Here is a 25,565-nt window from a genome sequence, read left to right as displayed (position 1 = left end):
AGTTGAAGGAATTAGGAAGTATATCACTGATCCTGCCTCAAAGAAAGGACAAACCCTTTTGGGAGGATATTGTATAACCCAGTCTGCCCCTGATATCCACAGGAAACTACAAAAAGCAGCTGTGGGAGCCGGTGTGGTGGCTGAAGCCTGTAATCACAGCACTTTGGGAGGCTGAGGCGGTGGATCACTTGAGGTCAGGAGTTCAAGACCAGCCTGGCCAACATGGCGAAACCCCGTCTCTATTAAAAATACAAAAATTAGCCGGGCGTGGTGACAAGTGCCTGTAATCCCAGCTACTTGGGAGGCTGAGGCAGGAGAATTGCTTGAACCCATGAGGTGGAGGTTACGGTGAGCCCAGATTGCGCCATTGTACTCCAGCCTGGGAGACAGAGCAAGACTCTGTCTCCAAAAAAAAAAAAAAAAAAAAAAAAAAAAGGAAAAAAGAAAAAAAAAAACCCCACTATGTGGCTATGTGTCCCTAGACTCCTATGAAACAGCTTTTGGATATGGCATCTTTAGCTTTTAATAACAGGGGCAAAGCAGAGACTCTCCTTTGCAGCACTATAGAAAGGATATTACCTCTATTTGACAGATGAGAAGTGATTTTCCCTAGTGCACACATAAGGCTTTCCTTCCTCTAGGCCTGGCATTTCCACAAGAAGCTTCCCAACTACCCAAATCAGAGAGGTGTCATCCTTATGCCCACGCTACAATTGCAAACCATGAGACTGCATATGGTTAACAGGTGGCTTGGGTTCAAATGCTGACCTTGCTTCCTTTTAGGCAAGTTGCTTAGCCTCTCTGAGTGTCACTCTACACAGTGCTGTTCCCTAGAAATATGTACCTCACATGTAACTTTAAATGTTGCAGTAGCCGTATTTTTGAAATAAAATAAGAACAAACAAGGAAATTAAGTCTAATTTCATTTAACTCAGCATATACAAAATATCACTTCGACAGGTAACGAACAGCTTTGGAAGGCCGGGGCAGGAGTATCACTTGAGGCCAAGAGTTCCAGGCAAAACTAGGCAACATAGGAAGACCGTGTCTCCATAAGAATTAAAAAACGGGTCAGGCGCAGTGGCTCATGACCGTAATCCCAGCACTTTGGGAGGCCCAGGCAGGAGGTCAGGAGTTAGAGACCAGCCTGGCCAACATGGTGAAACCACATCTCTACTATAAATAGAAAAAATTAGCCATGCATGGTGGCACGTGCCTGTAATCCCAGCTACTCGGGAGGCTGAGGCAGCAGAATTGTTTGAACCCGGGAGGCAGAGGTTGCAGTGAGCCGAGATCACACCACTACATGCCAGCCTACGTGACACAGCAAGACTCTGTCTCACAAAAAAATAAATAAATAGAACACTTGGTTCGGGAACAGTGGCTCAGGACTGTAATCCCAGCATGTTGGCAGGCCGAGGCAGGTGGATCACTTGAGGTCAGGAGTTCAAGACCAGCCTAACCAACAAGATGAAAGCCAACCTGTATTAAAAATACATGAATTAACTGGGTCTGGTGACCCGCACCTATAATCCTAGCTACTCGAGAGGTTGTGGCAAGAGAATCGCTTGAAACTGGGAGGCGGAGGTTGAAATGAGCCCAGATCGCCCCATTGTACTTCAGACTGGGCAACAAGAGTGAAATTCCGTCTCAAAAAGAAAAAAAAAAAAAAAAAAAAAGGCTCACGCCTGTAATCCCAGCAGTTTGGGAGGCCGAGGCGGGCGGATCACAAGGTCAGGAGATCGAGACCATCCTGGCTAACACAGTGAAACACCGTCTCTACTAAAAATAAAAAAAATTAGCTGGGCGTGGTGGCGGGCGCCTGTTGTGCCAGCTACTCGGGAGGCTGAGGCAGGAGAATGGCGTGGGCCCAGGAGGCGGAGCTTGCAGTGAGCCAAGATCGCGCCACTGCACTGCAGCCTGGGCGACAGAGCGAGACTCTGTCTCAAAAAACAAAAAGCAAAAAAATCTTAGTATGGGTACAGTGGCTCATGATTGTCATCTCAGCACTTTGGGAGGCCGAGGTGGATGGATCACTTGAGGTCAGCAGTTCCGGACCAGCCTGGCCAACAAGGTGAAACCCAATCTGTACTAAAAATACAAGAATTGGATGGGTGTGGTGACCTGTTCCTGCGTCCCCAGCTATTAAAGAGGCTGTGGCAGGAGAATCATTTGAACCCGGGAGGCAGAATTTGCAATGAGCCGAGATCTCATCACTGAACTCCACCCTGGGCCACAGAGCATGGCTATATCTAAAAAAGAAAAAAAGAAAAAAAAAAATAGGCCAGGTGCAGTGGCCCACGCATGTAATCTCAACACTTTGGGAGGCTGAGGCGGGCAGATCACCTGAGGTCGGGAGTTTGAGACCAGCCTGACCAACATATAGAAACCCCATATCTCATAGAAATACAAAATCAGCCGGGCATAGTGGCCCATGCCTATAATCCCAGCTACTGGGAAGGCTAAGGCAGGAGAATCACGGAAACCCAGAAGGTGGAGGATGCGGTGAGCTGAGATGGCTCCATTGCGCTCCAGTCTGGGCAGCAACAGCAAAACTGTCTCAAAAAAACAAAACGAAAACAAACAAAAAAGGCCGGGCACAGTGGCTCAGGTCCATAATCCCAACACTTTGGGAGGCTGAGGCGAGTGGATCACCTAGGGTCAGGAGTTCGAGACCAGCCTGACCAACATGGTGAAAGCCCATCTCCATTAAGAATGCAAAAACATTATCAGGGCGTGGTGGTGGGCGCCTGTTATCCTAGCTACCAAGAAGGCTGAGGGAGGAGAATAACCTGAAACCGGTAGGCAGAGATGGCAGTGAGCCAAAACTGCGCCATTGCACTCCAGCCAGGGCGACAGAGCAACAATCCATTTGAGAAAATCAAATATATATATATATGTATATATATGATATACGTATATATATGTATACATACAATATATACACATATATGTCACATATAAAGATAAAATTAGCCAGGCATGGTGGGAGGCTGAGGGAGGAGAATTGCTTGAGCTCAGGAGTGGAAGGTTTCAGTGAACTGGAATCCCTCAACTACACTCTAACCTGGGCAAACGGGTGAGTCGCTGTCAAAAAGGAAAACAATAGTAAACAACATAAAATTTATTTTTGAGAGTTTTAATCATTTTATATTGTTTTCTAAATCCCATGTGTATTTTAAACTTACAACACAGAAGCATTAGAATTGACCAACATTCGAGATAACGCGCCTAAAGCCCTCAGCCCTCAGCTCTCCGCCGAAGTTGGGTTAGGAAGGAGGAAGGGAGAGGTAAATGCTGACCCCGCAGGCGGCAGTCTGTGCCTCGGAGAGAAACTTTATCGCAACCTTGCCGGGGGCCTTGACGGCCATCCTCCCGCAAGAGCACCCCGGCAGTCACCCCTGCCCTCTGGTGTCCTGCCACCCCGAGCCCGACCTTCCCCCTTTACCCCCGCGCGGGGCCAGTAACCTCCTAACTGCGTCTTCTCTGTTTCGGGCTGTCGTGCTCATCACGTTTGCGTCGTTTCTTCGCTCCACAAACGTTTACTGAGCGCCTTCCACACGCCAGGCACCAGACTAGCGCCGGCAAACGGGGATAAGTACTGGGGAGGGGTCCCAGCCCTCAGTGATGGGATTTCAGAGGGGGAGATAAAGGATTGCCCAGAAGGGTGGTGAGTGGAATAGTTGATATAAACAACGGGGGTGCGACGAAATACATAGGAGGGCTGCTCGTCACGTATGGGGTGAGTGCCCAGGGCCCTTAATTAAGGGAGGCTTCCTGGACGGGTGACACCCAAGCGGAGTCCTGACAACCTGCGTCAGGAGTAGCCAGGCGAGGAGGAGGTGAAAGGAATCCACGTCCCGAGCAGAGAGGCAGCTTTCCCTGCACAGCACAGGACACGGTCCGTGCACAGAAGCCACAGGAGACGCAGGCACAGGGGCTGGGGAGAATCCTTGCCGGGCCCTCGCCATCCACGCGCCGCCTCCCTCTGCCGGGTGTCTGGTGTCAGCCTCCCGCCCGGCAGAGGAACTCCAGCCCCTGCTCCCGGAAGCGCCTCCAGGCCTTCGGCTTCCCTGACTCGGAATGGGCCCCTCGTCCGGCGGGTACGAGGCCGGTCTCCCCGCCCGCTGGTGACGAAGTAAAGGCCCGGCGCCGCCCGGGCTCCTGCCCTGGGACCTCGTCTTTCTCCAGGAAAAGGTGGACCGCTCTCCGCCGAGCGGTCTCTTCCACAGACCCCTCTCGCCTTCGCCCCCAGTCTCCTTCGGTTCTGTCTTGGCGCTGGCTGGGTAGAAACCAGGAAGTCGCCCCCAGCGGAGCCCCGGCTCCCCGAGGCAGAGGCGGCCCCGGGGGCGGAGTCAACCGCGGAGGCCGCGCCCTCCGTGAAAGGGCGGGGTATGCAAATTCGAAATGAAAGCCCGGGAACGCCGGATCCAAGCACGGGTGTAAGATTTCCCTTTTCAAAGGTGGAGAATAAGAAATGAGCCCGAGTGTGTAACGGCGTCCATAGTGGGGTGGACGAGACAGAGGGGATGGGGCAAGGAGCGCGGGTGGGGCTCTCACCGCGACTTGAATGTGGATGAGAGTGGGACGGTGACGGCGGGCGCGAAGGCGACGGCATCGCTTCTCGGCCTTTTGGCTAAGATCAAGTGTAGTATCTGTTCTTATCAGTTTAATATCTGATACGTCCTCTATCCGAGGACAATATATTAAATGGATTTTTGGAGCAGGGAGATGGAATAGGAGCTTGCTCCGTCCACTCCACGCATCGACCTGGTATTGCAGTACCTCCAGGAACGGTGCACCCCCTCCGGGGATACAACGCGTTTGCTAAAAGTAGAAGGGGCGCTTGAGAGAGAGAGAGAGAGAGAGAGAGAGAGAGAGAGAGAGAGAGAGAGCGCGCGCATGGGCGGGGCGGCTTGCACGCCAAGCGTGTGTGATACGCCGTCTTGCCGGCTCAACTGCTCGTTGGAGTACCGTGGGGTTTCTGACCTGCGGGCGGCAGACGGTAGGCCTTGCGGCACGCTTCCATTTACGCTGTGACTGCAGCGCTTTGGGAAGGCTACGACCCCCCCGCAGCCGACTGACTACTCCTTTGGAGGTCGTTAGATCTCAGCTTGGCAGTCGAGTGGTGGTGACCTTTTAAGGGAATGGGATCCACCCGGAATTGAACTCACTCCCTTCCTTCCTCTCTCTCTCTCTCTCACTCTCTCTCTCTCTCTCTCTCTCTGTCTCTCTGTCTCTGTCTCTCTCTCTCTCTCTCTGTCTCTCTCTATGTCTCTCTCTGTCTCCCCCCCTCCTTTTTGGTATCCCCCCTCCGCCCCCCCACAAGTTCTGGGGTACATGTGCAGGACGTGCACGTTTGGAACATAGGTGTACGTGTGCCACGGTGCTCTGCTGCCCCTATCAACCAGTCATCTAGGTTTGAAGCCCTGCATGCGTTGGGTATTTGTTCGAATGCTCTCTCTCCCCTTGCACCCCACGCCCCGCCAGGGCCCGGTGTGTGATGTTCCCCTTCCTGTGTCCATGTGTTCTCACCGTTCAACTCCCACTTAGGAGTTTGGGTTTCGGTTCCTGTGTCAGTCTGCTGAGAATGAAGGACATGAACTCATCCTTTTTTATGGCTGCCTAGTAATTCCATGGTGTATACGTGCCACGTTTTCCTTATCCAGCCTATCGTTGATGGGCATTCGAGTTGGTTCCAAGTCTTTGCTACTGTAAATCAACATACGTGTCCATGTGTCCTTCTCGTAGGAAGTTCTTCCTCTTCGGCCCGCTGAGTAGCTGGCACTTGAAGGCAGGTGCCAACGCACCGGCGACACGCTTCCGTGTTTGCCCAGGAAAAACTGCGGTGCAGGTAATATAAGCCATGTATCGGGTCAGTCCAAGCATCGTGGCTCCGCCGTTCATGCTTGATGCATCTGTAGGCTCCGTTCTAGGTATGCACATCGTTTACGGGATCAGCCACCGGCAGCTGCCTTGCAACCGTGATGACAAATCTCTGCCGGCTCTTTTGGGTCTCATCCCTGTATCTATAAATTGCATCCCAACATAAAGATCGGAATGTTCCTTTTGCTGGCCCAATCTCTCACCCTTTCCAAACTCCAGAAATCTTGTCTGTCCTCCGCAAAACTCCCCCTGCTTCTTTCTCTGAAGGCGGTCTTCAGGCCGGGCACACTGGGAGGATCGCCGGAGCCCGGAAGGCCGCAGCGAGGTGAGGTGAGATCACACCATTGCACTGCAGCCCCGGCTGCAGAGCCGGAGCCCCGTCTCGAAACAAACAAACAAACAAACACACAAAAAGAAAGAGCCCAGGCAACCTAGTGAAACCCTGTTCGGGCTGGGGCGTATCTGCACCCCAGCTATTCCAGAGGCTGAGGCAGGAGGATGGATGGAGGCTGGGAGGTGGATGCTGCGCTGAGCAGTGACTGCACCGCTGCACTCCAGCCTGGGTGACAGAGCCAGACCCCATTCCAAATCAATAAACATAAAAATAAAGGAACCAGTTTGTAGAAAGCGGAAGAGGGACCCTTTGAACTTCAAGCCTTCAATCTACAGCTGGGGATGGACGGGTTGGAGCAGCAGGCTAGAGCAGTGACCATCTTTGCAGGGATTCACGACCCTGATCTATCATCTGGCGAAAGAAGACGTGATCTCTTGCAGGGAGGGCAGGTGGACTACGTGTGAACTCTTATCGTTTGTTTAAGTTTTTTTTTTTTTTTTTTTTTTTTTTTTTTGAGACGGAGTCTCGCTCTGTCGCCCAGGCTGGAGTGCAGTGGCGCAATCTCGGCTCACTGCAAGCTCCGCCTCCCGGGTTCACGCCATTCTCCTGCCTCAGCCTCCCGAGTAGCTGGGACTACAGGCGCCCGCCCCTGCGCCCGGCTAATTTTTTCTATTTTTAGTAGAGACGGGGTTTCACCATGGTCTCGATCTCCTGACCTTGTGATCCGCCCACCTCGGCCTCCCAAAGTGCTGGGATTACAGGCGTGAGCCACCACGCCCGGCCCGTTTGTTTAAGTTTTAGGTGTCATTCTGAGGGTTACGTGTAACCGTGAATGTGCAGCCTTTCTCCCTTGAGAAGGGCCTGGCCCTTTTGGTTACTCATTGATTCTCATGAACCGGTACTCTCTTCTCTAGTTTCACATACTTTTCTTTTTTGTAATTAGTAATGTTGCATCAGTAAGACTGTTTCAAGTTTGTGGGAATATTCACATTCAATTTTAATTCCCATAGCTCCTGGGAGAAGCAGCCATTTTGAATTTGCATGCGCCGCCCCAGAGAACCGGCGCTCTCTCCTCCCTGTCCGCCGGTCAGCCACTGAATAGAAACGCCCTGGTAAATCACCGCAACCGCGGGGAAGCTCTCTCCTCTTTGTTGCTGTTCAACAGGAAAAGCTTAGAACGAAAGAGACGAAGAGTTCTGTGAGGCTTTTCTTTCCTTCTCTCTCTCTTTCTCTGTTTTTCTTTTTTTCTTTTCCGTTTTCTTTTCCCTTTTTTTTTTTTTTTTTTTTTTTGAGACGGAGTTTTGCCCTTGATTCCCATGCTGGAGTGCAGTGGCGCCATCTCGACTCACTGCAACCTCCGTCTCCCGGCTTCAAGCGATTCTCCTGCCTCAGTCTCTGGAGTAGCTGGAATTACAGGCCTGCGCCACCACGCCCAGGTAATTTTGTATTTTTATAGAGAAACTGGAGTTTCGCCATGTTAGGCAGGCTGTTCTCGGACTCAGGTGATCTGCCTGCCTGGGCCTCCCAAAGTGCTGGAATTACAGGCCTGAGCCACTGTGCCCGGTGGTTACAGAAGTTCTTCTTTTCTTTTCTTGCTTTTTTTTTTTTTTTTTTTTTCCCGTACGGAGTTTCGCTCCTATTGAGCAGGCTGGGGTGCAATGGCCCGATCTCGGCTAACCCCAAAGTCCGCCTCCCGGGTTTCAAGCGATTCTCCTGCCTCAGCCTCCCGAGAAGCTGGGATTACAGGCATGTGCCCCCACGCTCGGCTGATTTTGTATTTTTAGGAGAGACCGGGTTTCTCCATGTTGATTAGGCTGGTCTCAAACTCCTGCCCTCAGGTGATCCTCCCGCCTCCGCCTCCCAAAGTGTTGAGATTACAGGCGTCAGCCACTGCGCCCGGCGGTTACAGAATTTCTAAGCTGCAAAGCATTTAAGAGGTGATTTGGGTGTTAAAAGCATACAGGTTTTTGTTGTTGTTGCTGCTGTTGTTTTTATTTTTTTGAGACAGTCTCGCTCTGTCGCCGAGGCTGGCATGCAGTGGCAAGGTCTTGGCTCACAGCAACCTCTGCCTCTCGGGTTCAAGTGATTCTCATGCCTCAGTCTCCTGAGTAGCTGGGATTACAGGTGCCTGCCACCCCACCCGGCTAAAAATTGTCTTTTTATTAGAGATGGGGTTTCACCATGTAGGCCAGGCTGGTCTCAAACTACTGATGTCAGGTGATCAGCCCGCCTCAGCCTCCCAAAGTGGTGGGATTACAGGCATGAGCCATCGTGCCCAGTAGCATTCAGTTGTTTGTTTGTTTGTTTTAGATGGAGTCTCCCTGTGTCGTCCGGGCTGGAGTGCAGTGGCACAATCTCAGCTCACTGCAATCTTCATCTCCCGGGTTCAAACAATTCTCCCACCTCAGCCTCCCAAGTAGCTGGGACCACAGGCACCTGCCACCACGCCAGGCTCATTTTTGTATTTTTAGTAGAGATAAGGTTTCACCATATTGGCCAGGCTGGTCTCAAACTCCTGACGTCGTGATCTACCTGCCTAGGCCTCCCAGAGTGCTGGGATTACAGGCATGAGTCACAGCATCTGGCCAGCATTCAGTTGTAAAAGTGAAACAAGCCAGGAGCAGTGGCTCATGCCTCTTGTCCCAGCCCTTTGGGAGGCCGAACAGATCACAAGGTCAGTAGTTCAAGACCAGCCTGGCATAGATGGTGAAGCCCCATCTCTACTAAAAATACAAAAATTAACAGGGCATTGTGGCGGGCTCCTGTAATTCCAGCTACTTGGGAGGCTGAGGCAGAGAACTGCTTGAATCTGGGAGACAGAAGTTGCAATGAGCCGAGATCACACCACTGCACTGTGGCCTGGTCACAGAGCAAGACTCCATTTAAAAAAAAAAAGCCAGGCGCGGTGGCTCATGCCGGTAATCCCAGCACTTTAGGAGGCCGAGGTGGGTCAATCACGAGGTCAGGGGATTGAGACCATCCTGAGTAACAGGGTGAAACCCCGTCTCTACTAAAAATACAAAAAATTAGCTGAGCGCAGTAGTGGGTACCTGTAGTTCCAGCTACTCGGGAGGCTGAGGTGGGAGAATGGCATGAACCTGGGAGTTGGAGCTTGCAGTGAGCCACGATGGTGCCACTGCACTCCAACTTGGGCGACAGAGCAAGACTCTGTCTCAAAACAAAACAAAACAAAACAAAAAAAACACGTTAAAATGAGTATACAATTTCAAAAAATGTGCAGCCTGCAATGCAGTAGAAAAGAAAAACCCAGGCTGGGTGCAGTGCCTCATGCCTGTAATCCCAGTACTTTGGGAGGCTGAGGCAGGCAGATCACAAAGTTAAGAGATTGAGACCATCCTGTCCAACCTGGTGAAACCCGGTCTCTACTGAAAATACAAAAATTAGCTGGGCGTTGTGGCACACCCCTGTAGTCCCAGCTACTCGGGAGCCTGAGACAGGAGAATTGCTTGAACCTGGGAGGTGGAGGTTGCAATGAGCTGAGATTGTGCCAGTGCACTTCAGCCTGGCAACAGAGCAAGACTCCATCTCAAAAAAAAAAAAAAAAAGAAAGAAAGAAAGAAAGAAAGAAAAATCTGAGAAATTCAGGCTGGCCTCAGAAATTTGCATAAGTAACTAAGAGTCATGAAGTTAATCATGAAGACAATGGGGGGAAGTTTCTCCAGGTTATGTCAGAGACCTTCCGGTGGCAGACCCTCCCATCACAGGCTCAGAGGCCTAGGAGGAAAAAATGGTTGCATGGGCTGTGCCCAGGGCCCCCCTGCTCTGTGCAGCCTGGGGACTTTGTCCCTTCTATCCCAGCTGCTCCAACCATGACTAAAAGGGGCCTAGGTACACCTCAGGCTGTGGCTTCAGAGAGTGCAAACCCTAGGCCATGGCAGCTTTCATGTGGTGTTGTGCCTGAGAGTGTACAGAAGTCAAGAACTGAGGCTTGGGAACCTCCGCCAAGATTTCAGAGGATGTGTGGAAATGACTGGATGTCCATGTAGAGGTGTGCTGCAGGGGTGGAGCCCTCATGGAGAAGGACTGCTAGGGCGGTGTGAAAGGATATTGTGGGGTGCAAGCCCTGACACAGACTCCCAACTGGGGCAGTGCCTAGTGGAGCTGCAACTGCAAGAAAAGGGTCACTGTCCTCCAGACCCCAGAATGGTAGATCCACTGACAGCTTGCACCTTGCTCCTGGAAAAGCCACAGATACTCAAGGCCAGCCTGTGAAAGCAGCCGGGAGTGGGGGCTATATCCTGCAAAGTCACAGGGGCAGAGCTGCCAAGGCCATGGGGGCCCATCTCTTGCATCAGTGTGACCTGGGCATGAGACATGGAGTCAAAGGAAATCATTTTGGGGCTTTAAGATTTGACTGCTGGCCGGGCGCGGTGGCTCACGCCTGTAATCCCAGCACTTTGGAAGGCCGAGGCGGGCGGATCACAAGGTCAGGAGATCGAGACCACGGTGAAACCCCGTCTCTACTAAAAAAATACAAAAAATTAGCCGGGCGCGGTTGTGGGCGCCTGTAGTCCCAGCTACTTGGGAGGCTGAGGCAGGAGAATGGCGTGAACCCGGGAGGCGGAGCTTGCAGTGAGCCGAGATCGCGCCACTGCACTCCAGCCTGGGCGACAGAGCGAGACTCCGTCTCAAAAAAAAAAAAAAAAAAAGATTTGACTGCTGCCAGGCACGGTGGCTCACTCCTGTAATTCCAGCACTTTGGGAGGCCAAGGTGGGAGGGTCACTTGAGGTCAGGAGTTCAAGACTAGCCTGGCCAACATGGTGAAACTCCATCTCTACTAAAAATACAAAAAAAAATTAGCCAGGCATTGTGGCATGTGCCTGTAATCCCAGCTACTCTGGAAGCTGAGGCAGGAGAATTGCTTGAACCCGGGAGGTGGAGGTTGCAGTGAGCCGAGATCGTGCCACTGCACTCCAGCCTGGCCAACAGAGCAAGACTCCATCTCAAAAAAAAAAAAAAAATTTTTTTTTTTATTGCTCCACTGGACTTCAGACTTGCATAGGGTCTGTAACCCTTTATTTTGGCCAATTTCTCCCATTTTGAACAGTTGTATTTACTCAGTGCCTGTACCGCCATTGTATCTAGGAAGTAACAAACTTGCTTTTTTTTTTTTTTTTTTTTGAGACAAAGTCTCACTCTGTCACCCAGGCTGGAGTGCAGTGCCATGATCTTGGCTTACTGCAACCTCTGCCTCCTGAGTTCAAGCGATTCTCCTGCTTCAGCCTCCCGAGTAGCTGGGATTACAGGCCCATGCCATCACACCCGGCTAATTGTTTTGTATTTTTAGTAGAGACGGGGTTTCACTATGCTGGCCAGGCTAGTCTTAAACTCCCAAACTCAGATGATCTGCCTGCCTTGGCCTCCCAAAGTGCTGGAATCACAGGTGTGAGCCACCATGCCCGACCCTAACTTGCTTTTGATTTTACAGGCTGGTAGGCGGAAGGGACTTGCCTTGTCTCAGATGAGACTTTGGACTGTAGCCTTTTTAGTTAATGCTGAAATAAGACTCTGGAAGACTGTTGGGAAGGCATGATAGGTTTTGAAATGTGAGAACATGAGATTTGGGAGGGGCCAGAACAAAATGATATGGTTTGGCTGTGTCCCCACCCAAGTCTCATCTTGAATTGTAGCTCCCATAATTCCCACGTGTCATGGGTGGAACCCAGTGGGAGGTAATTGAATCATGGGGCCAGGACTTTCCCATATTGTTCTCATGACAGTGAATAAGTCTCACAAGATCTGATGGTTTTATAAAGGGGAGTTCCACCGCACAAGTTGTCTCTTGCTTTCCACCATGTAAGACATGCCTTTCATCTTCCACCATGATTGTGAGGCTTCCCCAGACACGTGGAGTTGTGAGTCCATTAAACCTCTTTTTCTTTATAAATTACCCAGTCTCAGGTATGTTTTTATTAGCAGCATGAGAACACACTAGTGCAGACCTATTGGACCCCAGGTAGCAAATGTAGATGTCTATTTTCCCCCAGCATGCCCAGGGTTAAGGTGAGCCCAGTCAGCTTCCACCAGTTACACTCAGTGGCACAGGTGCAGTTTGTTAGAGTTGGTGCAGTTAGATTAGTTAGAGGTGGGCCCAAGGACTTTGGGGATGTGGGTTGAGGGGGTGGGGAGTGGGGTGACAGGTACCAAAGGGTAGCAGAGGGAGGGATGGTAGAGGTGATTGGAGAGTGTGACCCTCAAAGTGGATGGGGTTATGGCAATCAACAATGACAAGACCTAGGGTTAGACCAGGTAAATGAGTGGCTGGGGTAGTCAAGGCTGAGGTCAAGGAACTGGGGAACTAGGGTGTCGATTGATGACAGGAGTTATGCTGGAGAGACAGTGCTCCAGGAGCTAAAACCTTCAAGGAATAAAGTAAATGTTGGCATGGAGTGACCAGCAGCCAGGAAAGACAACAGCAACAAGGAGGGGTAGTGGGCAGCACAGGTGAAAGGCACAATGGAATGAGAGGTGGGGAGAGCAAACAGAAAGAGGAAAGCAAGCAATGTCCTCAGGGGGAGGATAGAGCAAATGAAGAAAGGGGGGGCCGGGCACTATGACTCACACCTGTAATCCCAGCACTTTGAGAGGCCGAGGTAGGTGGATCACCTGAGGTCGGGAGTTTAAGACCAGCCTGACCATGATGGAGAAACCCCGTCTCTACCAAAAATACAAAAAAATTTAGCCAGGCATGGTGGCACATGCCTGTAATCCCACCTACTCCAGAGGCTGAGGCAGGAGAATCGCTTGAACCCAGGAGGTGGAGGTTGCAGTGATCTGAGATCACACTATTGCACTCTAGCCTGGGCAACAAGGGCGGAACTCCATCTCAAAAAAAAAAAAAAGAAGAAAAGAAGAAGAAGAAGAAAAGAAGAAAAAGAAGGAGGAGGAGGAAGAGGAAGAAGAGGAAGAAGAAGGAAGAAGAAGGGGAGGAAGAAGGAAGAAGAAGAGGAAGAAGAAGAGGAGGAAGAAGAAGAAGGAGAAGAAGAAGAAGAGGAAGAAGAAGAGGAAGAAAGAAGAAGAGGAAGAAGAAGAGGAAGAAGAAGGAAGAAGAAGAGAAAGAAGGAGAAGAAGAAGAAGAAAGAAGAAGAGGAAGAGGAAGAAAAGAGGAAGAAGAAGAGGAAGAAGAAGGAAGAAGAAGAGGAGGAAGAAGAAGAGGAAGAAGAAGAAGAAAAGAAGGTGTAGTAACTCAGGCCTGTAACCCCAGCACTTTGGGAGGCCCAAATGGGCGGATCACTTTGAGGTCAGGTGTTTGAGACCAAGCTGACCAACATGGCAAAACCCCGTCTCTACTAAAAATGCAAAAAATTAGCCAGTCGTGGTGGGCACATGCATGCAATCCCAGCTACTCAGGAGGCTGAAGCACAAGAATCGCCTGAACCTAGGAGGCAGAGGTTGCAGTAAGCCCAAATCTGGTGAAACCCCGTCTCTACTACAAAAAAATACAAAAAAACTAGCCGGGGGAGGTGGCAGACGCCTGTAGTCCCAGCTACTCGGGAGGCTGAGGCAGGAGAATGGCATAAAACCCGGGAGGCGGAGCTTGCAGTGAGCCAAGATCCAGTCACTGCACTCCAGCCTGGGTGACGGAGCGAGACTCCAGCTCAAAAAAAAAAAAAAAAAAAAAGGAAATGGAGACTAGCCACGGACCCAAAAAAAAACTAGCAAGAGTATAAAGCCTACTTTTGGCAATTGTGCATGTGGAGAGGAATGAATGCAGCGTTCTTGAAATCATTGAAATATTAGATCAGGAAGCTGAAGTGGGAGAACCATTTGAGTCTGGGAAGTCGAGTTCATAGTTCTGAAGCCAGTAAAAGTATAAAGAAGCCTTAAATAAAAACTCAACTACAGTTGCATAATATAATGCAATAGAAACATGAATATAACAAACTAATATTTGAAACACAACACTCAGTCACCCAAAAAACAAAAGTTAACCTTCGCTAGAAGTACTATATAACCTTCTATTCTAACTCTCATATTCCAAAGGCCCATTTGACATAGCATCCTTGGATAGAGAAGGTACATAAACAGTAGGCTAGTATAAACACAAAATTACACATGACATGAACTAAAAGGCCAGAAAATTTTAGTAATGTTAGCATTTTGGCTGGCGCCGTTACCACCCTCCTGTCACGCATATTACACTCACGTCACAGTGAGCCACGACAGGGGCAATTGAGAACTCCCTTTGTTTCTCAACAGGCCTGCTGAAAACAGCAAGCTGTTGGGCATGGTTTATTGTTGGCTACATTTTCAAGTGAATTCTCAGATCGGTTTTTGCCCCATGGCTGAAGCGCCATTTCTAATTTGCATGTCTCGCCCTTTCCCGCGTGGGTAGGCGTGGCTACAGCGGTCTGAGTCCCAGCTGCGGTCCAGCTCTGCTGGCAGGGGCCGAAGGGGGTCTAGACAGTGGTCAGGGGGAAATGGGTGTGGGCATTGTTAGGCAGGAATCTAGACCCAACATGGCGGCATTAACCGGCGTAGCAGGCCTTTTGTTAAAGACTCCCTTCACCCTTGTACACACCTGCAGACTTACATGCGTCAGAGTTCTGGCTGGGCAACCACACTCCACAGCTCACCTGCATTCTACAAGTTCATAAACAGCAGTTTTGGTTGACAGTTTCCAAAGACCCCTTCCTCATGACCCTTACTCAACTCCTGCCCTACTAGTTTCAAGACTCCCCAGGCCCTATTTGCACAACCAGCTTCCCTACCTCTTGGGCTATAAAAAGCCCCTACCCTCCTCCCTCAGCGTGACTTCCTTGGCCCTCACCTTTGGACCGAGGAACCTCGTCCGCGAGTCCTAATAAAGGCTATTCTCACTGCCATTTGCCTTGTGTCTTTGTTCCCAGTTCGGCTCCAGCCTCACTTTACCTTTACAGGCATCACTAGCAGTCTGTGGGAGGGAGTTGGAGGAGAGTGGTCCAAGTTCTTTTGAGGAAAGCTATCGGGTCATCACCGTAAAGACTGGAGCATCCCACGACCTGGCTGGGTCCGAAGCGAAGGCGGAGCCAAAGGCCCCCTGCCACCCCTCACCCCCTTCCTGGGACCACAGAGAGAAATTGGGCCACGAGACCGCACCCTGAGGGGGCTGCTGCCCTGGGAGTCACAGCCCCATCCCCGTGCCTTGCCCTGTCGGCAAACCACTTAACCTCCTGACTCTGTTTCCCCAGCTGGAAAGCAGAAACACCAATGCCTACCTCGTGGAGTGGAGGGAGCAGAAATGGAGCCGAGGAAGGGACGTGGCTCAGTAGTCTACAATGTGAGTCAGAGTGTCCCACGGGCTTCCCGGGAAGGGGTCATGACTGTGAAATGACTGAGCAACTGTGTTGCCTGAAGACAGTAATATAGGAAGCATTTACTGCTTGGCTTAGTCTCTGTGTTAAGTGCCCTCCTCATTACAAACTTGTGAAAGTTACATACAGATGCAGAAGTTGAGGCAGAGAGGGTAAGCAGCTTGCCCAAGACCACAGGGAGGTAGGATTTGAACCTACCTGTGTGCACTGGCCACAGCATCTTCCCCATCACTCCATCCACCTGTGAAGCAGAGAGCCTAGAGCCAAAAATGGATACCTAGAGAAAGATAATTTGTTCTTGTGTGTCCAGCACTCTATGAGACAAAGCATTGAGCCTGAGACACAAGTCTTCTGTCTGCAAAGAGGCAGGAACCAAGCTGTTTGCTGCAGCAGTTGAGAAGAGCCTTGGCCCTGGCATGGTGGCTTGTGCCTGTAATCCCAACACTTTGGGAGGACGAAATGGGAGGTTCACTTGAGCCCAGGAGTTCAAGACCAGCCTTGGCAACAGAGTGAGAGCCCCATCTCTACAAAAAAAAAAAAAAAGTATATATATACAGAAAATGTGCTGGGCGTGGTGGAGCAGGCTTGTAGTTCCAGTGACTGGGGAGACTGAGCTTGAGGGACCACTTGAGGCCTGGGAGGACCACTTGAGCCCTGGGAAAACAGCTTGAGCCCCAGGAGGCCAAAGCAGCAATGAGCTGTGATCAGGCCACCGCACTCCACTCCAACCTGGGGGACCGATTGAGACCCTATCTAAAAAAAAAATAAAAGGGCAGGCAGGGTGGCTCACGCCTGTAATCCCAGCACTTTGGGAGGCCTAGGCGGGTGGATCATCTGAGGTCAGGAGTTCGAGACCAGCCTGGCCAACATGGTGAAACCTCATCTGTACCAAAAATACAAAAAATTAGCCAGGCATGGTGGCTGGCACCTCTAATCCCAGCTATTTGGGAGGCTGAGCTGGGAGAATCGCTTGAACCCAGAGGTGGAGGTTGCAGTGAGCCATGATGGCACCATCGCACTCCAGCCTGGGAGACAGAGCAAGACTCCATCTCAAAAAATAAATAAATAAATAAATAAGTCGGGCATGGTGGCAGGTGCTTGTAATCCCAGCTAATCAGGAGGCTGAAGCAGGAGAATCGCTTGAGCCTGGGAGGCAGAGATTGCAGTGAGCCGAGACCATGCCACCCACTGCACTCCAGCCTGGGCAACAGAGCGAGACGCCATATCCAAGAAAAAAAAAGGCAAGGGAAAGCAGCTTAGGCAACTCTGAGGCTTTTTTTTTTTTTTTTCCTTTATAAAACAGGAATCTTAAAATCTAGCCTGTAGTCCTGGTGTTCTCTACCCTCATCCACACAGGATCTCTGTTCTCTTTTACCTGGCTTTATTTTACTCAATGGCACCTGTCACCCAATGTGTTTATTGCATTTTAGCATAGTAGAATGTAAGCTCGAGAGCAGGAATCTTTGTCACTTGTTCATTTTTATATGACTAGCACCCTGAACAATGCCTGGCATATAGTAGCCACTCATATATTTTTTGAATGAATGAATATTAAATATATTAGTATTTCCTAAAATAGAAAGTGATTAGTAAATCTCCTGGCTTGTGGTAAGTATCATGACCCTGCTGGGCTCACTATTTTACTGCCTCTGTGCTCATTTTCATGTCTATCAGGCCATCTTTTGCTTACTAATTTGGTTTCCCAGGTACTGCTTTTTTTTTATTTTTTGTTTTTTGGTAGAGATGGGTTCTCACTATGTTGCCCAGGCTGATCTCAAACTCCTGAGCTCAAGCAATCATCCTTCCTCAGCCTCCCAAAGTACTGGGGTTACAGGCATGAGCCACCATTCCCGGCCCCCAGTATTGTTTTGAGTACTTAGGGGAACCAAGGGGAAATTTCCCTTCTTTGCCCCCTGAAGATTCAGTGAAAAATCACTGGCACGAGGCAGGAGAAAAGGCATATGATTTTGTTTTTAATGTGTATACATGAGAGTCTTCAGAACAAAGACCCAAAGATACAGAAAAAATTGTCCATTTTAATGCTTATGGTCAATAGAGTATGGAAGGCCATATGAGTGGACAAGACGGCATGCTGTAAGGAGAGTACAATGAGTGGGGAAATCCCTAAGGCCCCTGTCTGTCCAGGTATTTTTTTTTTTTTTTTTTTTTTTTGGCAACACAGTCTCACTCTATTGCCCAGACTGGAGTGCGGTGGTGTGATCATACCTCACGGTAACCTGAAACTCCTAGGCTCAAGAGATCCTCCTATCTCAACCTCTTGGAGTAGCTAGGACTACAGGTGTGTGCCACCACACCCAGCAAAGTTTGTTAAGTTTTTAATTTTTTGTAGAAACAGGGTCTTGCCTTTTGAGACTCAAATTGGAAATTTTTTGAAACCTTTTTCATGTCTTTCTCCTCAGCCACATGACGAGCTGTTGCTGTCTGTCTCTTTCTCCTTTAGACTTTTGCCACATAGAGGATCTTGAACTCCTGGCCTCAAGCAATCCTCCCGCCTTGGCCTCCTACAGTGTGGGAATTACAGGCATGGGCCACCATGCCTGACCTGTCCACATCCTTGTTGGCTTCTCTGAGCATACATTCCTTCTGGATATGGGGCAGAATGCTCTGTGGAATGGGGGTCTTACGACCTACAGTCAAACACAGTAGGTCAGGTAATTTCTTTGTGGCCAGTTTTTACAGATAGGACAGAGGGAAAAACAGAGTAATATTTTTAGGCTTGTAGGTTGGCTTTGGAGAAAAGGGCTTCTGGTTTCTATGACCTGCCTCAGGGAAGAGGGATTTTCGTGTCTATGGCTAGCCTCAGGGGAAAATGGGACTGAGAGACAGGAGGAGAGAGTCGGAGAAAAACTTTTTACTTCTGAGGCTGCTGCTGAGGCCTTCATTTTAGGGTGTTGTTTTCTGAGCCCACTGTATGCCAGAGTATCTAAGTTTTCTTTTCGGTCTTTCAACAATCCCGAATGCAGCCAGGTATAGTGGCTTACACTTGTAATCCCAGCACTTTAGGAGGCAAAGTGGGAGGATCACTTGAGCTTAGCAGTTTGAGACCTCATCTCTAGAAATAATAATAATAAAAATAAGGCCAGTTACAGTGGCTCACACCTGTAATCCTAGCACTTTGGGAGGCCAAGGCAGGAGGATCACTTAAGCTCAGGAGTTCAAGACCAGCTTGGGCAACATAGTGAGACCTCATCTCTATTAAAAATAGTAATAATAAATAAAATAAAACTTAGCTGGGCATGGTAGTGCATGCCTGTGGTGCCAGCAAGTTGGGAGGCTGAGGCAAGAGCATCACTTGAGCCCAAGAGGTCAAGACTACAGCGAGCCGTGATTGGACTAGCACACTCTAGGCTGGGCGACAGAAAAAAAAATCCCAAATGCAACGTTATTTATCACACTTTATACTTGATGAAATTGAGGCTTCTCAACATCCTCAGCCTTCTTCTTCTTCCTCCTGCCAGAGTATAAAGGGGCCCCCCACTCTTGGCTGGCAATTTTATATCTTTATTATCAGTGGATCTTTATTCTCATTCACCTTAGAGGAAAGTGGGTCAGGTTTATAATCTCCATTGAACAGATGAGAAGGCTGAGTTTCAGGAAGGAAATTCGAGCTAACCAAATCTTCCAAGAGATTGACTTAGTTCTGTGATACATATTCAAGAAGGTGGAAACCTGGATGCTGAGGATGGAATGTGAAGAGCCTGGCACAATGATTAAGATCACAAGAGGGCCCATGTGGAGTGGCTCATGCCTGTAATCCCAGCAAAACTTTGGGAGGCCCAGGTGGGAGGATCGCTTGAGCCCAGGAGTTTGAGACCAGCCTGGGCAACACACTGAGACCCCATCTTTTTTGGTTTTTTTTGTAGACCGAGTCTCACTCTGTCGCCCAGGCTGGAATGCAGTGGCGCGACCTCTGCCTCCTGGGTTCACGCCATTCTCCTGCCTCAGCCTCCCAAGTAGCTGGGACTACAGGTGCCTGCCACCACACCCGGCTAATTTTTTTGTATTTTTAGTGGAGACGGGGTTTCACCATGTTAGCCAGGATGGTCTCAATCTCCTGACCTTGTGATCCGCCCATCTCGGCCTCCCAAAGAGCTGGGATTACAGGTGTGAGCCACTGCGCTCGGCCAGTGAGACCCCATCTTTACAAAAAACAAAAATATTAGCCAGGTGTAGTGGCACACACCTGTAGTCCCACCTATTCAGGAGGCTGAGATGGGAGAATCGCTTGAGTCCAGGCGTTTGAGGTTACAGTGAGCTGTGATCACGCTACTGCTCTCCATCCTGGACAACACAGTGAGATGCTGTCTCAAAAAAAAAAAAAAATCACAAGGGTATTGGGTATCAGGGATCAGCCTGCTGCACTCTATCACCCCTAGGAGTGCTGGGTCATCCCCAAGATCCGGTTCTCTCCTTGCTGCAGCAGGGGACAGCAGGGAGCAGCAAAGCAGCCCTTACCTCTCAGTGTGTTATGGCCTCCAAGCAGGCCAGAGGAAACTCTTCCATTCTGTGCTTATTTGGTCCATGAGAAAATTCAGGCCCACAGAGGGAAAGTTCAAGGTCTTCCAGGTGATGGATGACACCAAGGGTCAAGGTCCAGGCTTCCAAGTGACCACACTCCGTGATGGTGCCTGATTTCACTTATTTTTGAGACAGGATCTCACTCTGTCCCCAGGTATCAAGCAATGCTCCTACCTCAGCCTCCTGGGAAGTGAGAAGCTGAGACTACAGGTATGCGCCACCGCACCTGACTACTTTTTAAACTTTTTGTCAAGGCAGGGAAGGCTGGTCTTGAACTCCTGCGTCAAATGATCTACCACCTTGGTCTTCCAAAGTGCTGAGATTACAGGTGTGAGCTACCACGCCTGGATGATTTCATTTATTCAGAGAGCACATTTTTGTTCCATATTTTTATACCTCAGAAACCAGGATGCAACTTACATCCAATGCCAGGAGAAAGCACTACAGCTGTTTAAATGTCAGCATCTTTTTTTTTTTTTTCCTTTCTTCCTTTCTTTCTGAGGGGTACATAAAATAATGGTGCCTCTCACAATCCATGACATCTTAAACATCATGAAATACTACGATAGAAGCCTCTGTTTATTAAACCTTGTGCTTGACATGGATTACTGCTTTTTTTTTTTTTTTTTTTTTTTTTTTTGAGACAGAGTCTTGCTCTATTGCCAAGCTGGACTGTAGATGCGCCATCTCCTTCGGCTCACTGCAACCTCCACCTCTCAGGTTCAAGCGATTCTCCTGCCTCAGCTTCCCAAGTAGCTGGGTTTACAGGCATCAGCCACCACACCCAGCTAATTTTTGTATTTTTAGTAGAAACAGGGTTTTGCCGTATTGGCCAGGCTGGTCTTGAACTCCTGACCTCAGGTGATCTGCCTGCCTTGGCCTCTCAAAGTGCTGAGATTACAAGTGTGAGCTACTACACCTGGCCGAATTACTTCTTTTAATATACCAATACCTCTAGGATGGAGGTATTATTACCCCTACTTTGCTGGTGAGTGAACTGATAATAGAGGTAGAGCAATTGATCATATCTGTACAATTAACAATGCAGCTGATTTTTTTTTGTTTTCGTTGAGACGGAGATTTGTTCTTGTTGCCCAGACTGGAGTGCAGTAGTGCGATCTCGGCTCATCGCAACCTCCACCTCTCAGGTTCAAGTGATTCTCCTGCCTCAGCCTCTCGAGTAGCTGGGATTGCAGGCATGTGCCACCACGCCTGACTAATTTTGTATTTTTAGTAGAAATGGGGTTTTTCCATATTGGCCAGGCTGGTCTTGAACTCCCGACCTCAGGTGATCCGCCTACCTCAGCCTCCCAAAGTGGAGCCATCACGCCTGGCTTTTTTTTTTTTTTTAAGACTGAGTCTCTATTGCACAGGCTAGAGTGCAGTAGCGTGATCTCAGCTCACTGCAACCTCTGCCTTCTCGGTTCAAGCAATTCTCCTGCTTCAGCCTCCAGAGTAGCTGGGAATACAGGCACCTGCCACCATGCCTGGCTAATTTTTTTTGTAATTTTAGTAGAGACGGCATTTCACCATGTTGGCCAGGATGGTCTCTAACTCCTGACCTTAAGTGATTCACCTGCCTCGGCATCCCAAAGTCCTAGGATTACAGGCATGAGCCACCATGCCCAGCCTATTGTTTTGTTTTCTTTTTTTTTTTGAGACAGAGTCTCGCTATGTTGCCCAGGCTGGAGTGCAGAGGGCGATATCAGCTCACTGCAACCTCTGCCTCCCAGGTTCAAGCAATTCTCCTGCCTCAGCCTCCTGAGTAGCTGGGATTATAGGCGCTGGCCACCATGCCGGGCTCATTTTTTTATTATTAGTAGAGGCGGGGTTCCACCATGTTGGACAGGCTGGCCCGGAACTCCTGACCTCAAGTGATCTGCCTGCCTTGGTCTCCCAAAGTGCTGGGATTACAGGCGTGAGCTACTGTGCCCGGCCCTGCAGCTGATATTTCACAGGACTCATCTGCTTGTGCTTCTTTGTGTGTGTGTGTGTGTGTGTGTGTGTGTGTGTGTGTGTGTGTGTGTTTTGAGATGGAGTTTTGCTCTTTCGCCCAGGCTGGAGTGCAGTGGCGCCATCTCGGCCCACCACAACCTCTGCCTCCCGGATTCAAGCAATTCTCCTGCTTCAGCCTCTCGAGTAGGTGGGATTACAGGCATCCGCCACCACACCCAGCTAATTTTTTTGTATTTTTAGTAGAGACGGGGTTTCACTATGTTGGCCTGGCTGGTCTTGGTCTCTTGACCTCAGGTGACCCGCCTGCCTCGGCCTCCCAAAGTGCTGGAATTACAGGCAAGAGCCACCGTGCCCGGCCCTGTTTGTGCTTCTAAACACACTTTGCTTCTTCCAAAACAGAATATTCTGGGTCTTGAATAACAACAAACTTGCTTTATTTTATTTTTTGTAGAGATGGGGGTTGGGAAATGGTGGGGTGGGGGTGCCAGTTGATATGTCTTGTCTATGTTGCCCAGGCTAGTCTGGAACTCTTGGGCTCAGAAAATCTTCCCACCTTGGCCTCCAAAAGTGATGGGATTACACGCATGAGCCAGTGCCCCAGCCTACAGGCTTCATTTGTTTGTTTGTTTGTTTGTTTGTTTGACAGAGTCTCTCTCTGTCACCCAGGCTGGAGTGCAGTGGCACTATCTTAGCTCACTGCAACCTCTGCCTCCCAGGTTCAAGCAATTCTCCTGCCTCAGCCTCCTGAGTAGATGGGACTACAGGCACATGCCACCACACTGGGCTAATTTTTTGTATTTTTAGTAGAAACGGGGTTTTACTGTGTTAGCCAAGATGGTCTCGATCTCCTGACCTCGTGATCCGCCCGCCTCGGCCTCCCAAAGTGCTGGGATGACAGGCGTGCGCCATCGCTCCAGGCCCTGGCTAATTTTTTGTATTTTTAGTAGAGGCGGTGTTTCACCATGTTGCCCAGGATGGTTTCGAACTCCCAAGCTCAGGCAATCCGCCCGCCTTGGCCTCCCAAAGTGCTGGGATTACAGTATGAACCACCCAGCCCAGGCTTTATTTTAAATTGCAAATGTGCAAATCGTTAAAAAATTAGTGACAGCATGGTGCCCTGAGGACCAATGTGAGTTAAAATCCAGATTGTAAGGGAGAGTAGAATGTGGTGCAGAGCCCTAGAGGTGGAGCTGGGAGAGGCAGTGTGCACATGGGAGGCAGGAGGGGCTCAAAAAGGGAGATGAGGCTGGGTGTGATGGCTCTTGCCTATAATTCCAGCATTTTGGGAGGCTAAGGCTGGAGGATCAATCGTTTGAGCCCAAGAGTTTGGATCACCTTGGGCAACATGGTGAGACCCTGTCTCTACAAACAAAAAGGGCACAGGTGGGGAGATGAGGAGGAGGGAACGATTTTGGTAGAATCACTCTGAAAATCCTCTGGTAAGAAGACTGGCTTAGAGGGTTGGAGACTTTTCCCCAAATTCAGCCCAAGCCCCCTCCTCCACCCTAAGTATCCATCTGATCTCTGTCCTTCCAGGGTAGGAGGAAAGAGGGAAAGAGAGAGGAAGAGATGCCAAAAATAGCCACTTCCTCCTTTGCCCATTTAATTATTGAGACTGTTGAAGTGCCTTTCCTTCCCTCCTATCATTGTTTTCTATCTAAATATGTTTAGATATATAATAAGATAAATATGCTATGAAGATAAATGTCTAGTGACAAGCCTCAATGACATCTTTTGCATCTGGAAACCCTCCTGTACCTACAGTTACAGAAGACAATCTCTCAGTGCTGGGAGAAGGAACTAGCACTCCTTTTTACAAGAGAAAGACATCCAGCAAACCTTAGTGCCCCCAGCAGCAGAGCTGGGACGTCCCTACCACCTGGTCATAGCTGGGTGCCCCACTGTGAGGGCAGGCACTTTCAAGGTATTCTCTGGGGTCTTCCGACAACCTTAACAAGGAGAGAGGCCTTGGATACACTGAGCGCCCGACTGACCTGTCCAGGTACCCCCAGCTAGTAGGCATGCAGGGTCCTCCAGTTTCTCCTGCTTTCATACTGTGTCCTGACCATAAAGCAGAATGCTTTGCCTGCTTTTTGACTCAGCCCACTGCAAGTTTTCCCCAAAAGTCTTGAATCCAAACCATGGCCTTGAACAGCCATTGACAAAGATATATATGGGTTTAGGAGGAAAAAAAACAGTGCTGAGCCAAATTCTTCAAACTTTTATATACACTTCACACCCTGACCCTTCACTGCCGACACAGCGAGGTAGAACATCACTTTTCTCTCGCTGTCCATCTGGAGGATTGCTGCAGCACATCGTGTGCAGAAAAGTTCCCCTAAAACATGCTTTGGACCAATCACCTCGGTGTTGAGTGCTTTCTTTGGATTCCCCGCTCAGGACAGTTTGGGGCACTCCTTTGTGGGAATTCCAGCTGCAGTTTGGCAGGATGAAACAAGGTGACACAGCCAGGATTGAACCTGAGTCTGATTCCAAAGCCCAAGCTGACTCCACAACACTGGTTGCTGGAATTGACAGGCTCTCCTGGAATCCGTTTTTTTTTTTCCCAAATGTCTCAGCAGAATCATTAGACCTGTTCTGATTCAAGGGCTGCTCCCCACCCCAATCCCCACCACACTAGAGGCTGGATTTGAAGCATCCTTTTCACCTACACCCTTTCCTTGCCCCCAGCCCTGAAGCTAGACTTGGGCTCATTGCTTTCAGAAAGATTTATACCTCTGGGTAAAAGTGTGTGTATACATAGGAGATAGGTCAATGGTCTACTTGGGGAGATTTTTTTTTTTTCTTTTGAGACGGAGTCTTGCTTTGTTGCCCAGGCTGAAGTGCAATGGCACAATCTGCAATCGCCGCCTCCTGGGTTCAAGCCATTCTCCTGCCTCAGCCTCCCGAGTAGCTAGGACTAGAGGCACGTGCCACCATGCTTGACTAATTTTTTTGTATTTTTAGTAGAGACGGGGTTTCACCATGTTAGCCAGGATGGTTTCGATATCCTGACCTCGTGAGCTGCCTGCGTTGGCCTCCTAATGTGCTGGGATTACAGGCGTGAGCCACCTCGCCCAGCCACTTGGGGTGATCTTAAATGCACAGTCCCAGGCTGGGCGCAGTGGCTCACGCCTGTAATCCCAGCACTTTGGTGGATCACTTGCAAGAGTCACTTGAACCCGGGAGGCGGAGGTTGCGGTGAGCCTAGATAGTGTCATTGCACTCCAGCCTGGGAAACAAGAGTGAAACTCCGTCTCAAAAAACAAAAAATAAAATTAAAATTAAATTAAAAAGTTAAAAAATTAAATGTACAGACTATCCCCAAAAGCCTTCCTGGGCTTCCGAGAATAATCCTCTCACCTGTTCACTCCACCTACTGAGGACGCAGTCCTTGGAAGGGTCAGGTAGGATAATACCAACCTGTAGCTAAACAATTTTATACTTTATGGCCGGGCGCGGTGGCTCACGCCTGTAATCCCAGCACTTTGGGAGGCTGAGGCGGGCGGATCACAAGGTCAGGAGATCGAGACCA

General features: G+C 49.6%; 1 long non-coding RNA gene and 1 other non-coding gene across 2 annotated transcripts; both read left to right on the top strand.

The window, feature by feature from the left end:
* Window positions 1–4,616: 4,616 nt before the first annotated feature.
* On the top strand, window positions 4,617–4,807 carry LOC135967973 (U2 spliceosomal RNA). Its single transcript, XR_010582360.1, has one exon. It is a non-coding gene; the product is annotated as a U2 spliceosomal RNA (small nuclear RNA).
* Window positions 4,808–4,908: 101 nt separating this feature from the next.
* LOC141408826 (uncharacterized) lies at window positions 4,909–6,304 on the top strand. Its single transcript, XR_012425901.1, has 3 exons — window positions 4,909–5,005; window positions 5,752–5,854; window positions 6,154–6,304. It is a non-coding gene; the product is annotated as an uncharacterized lncRNA (long non-coding RNA).
* The last annotated feature ends 19,261 nt before the right edge of the window (window positions 6,305–25,565 follow it).

The sequence above is a fragment of the Macaca fascicularis genome, chromosome 16 (assembly GCF_037993035.2).
Source record: "Macaca fascicularis isolate 582-1 chromosome 16, T2T-MFA8v1.1".
Taxonomy (NCBI): Eukaryota; Metazoa; Chordata; class Mammalia; order Primates; family Cercopithecidae; genus Macaca; species Macaca fascicularis.
This window is presented reverse-complemented; position numbering and strand designations above follow the sequence as displayed.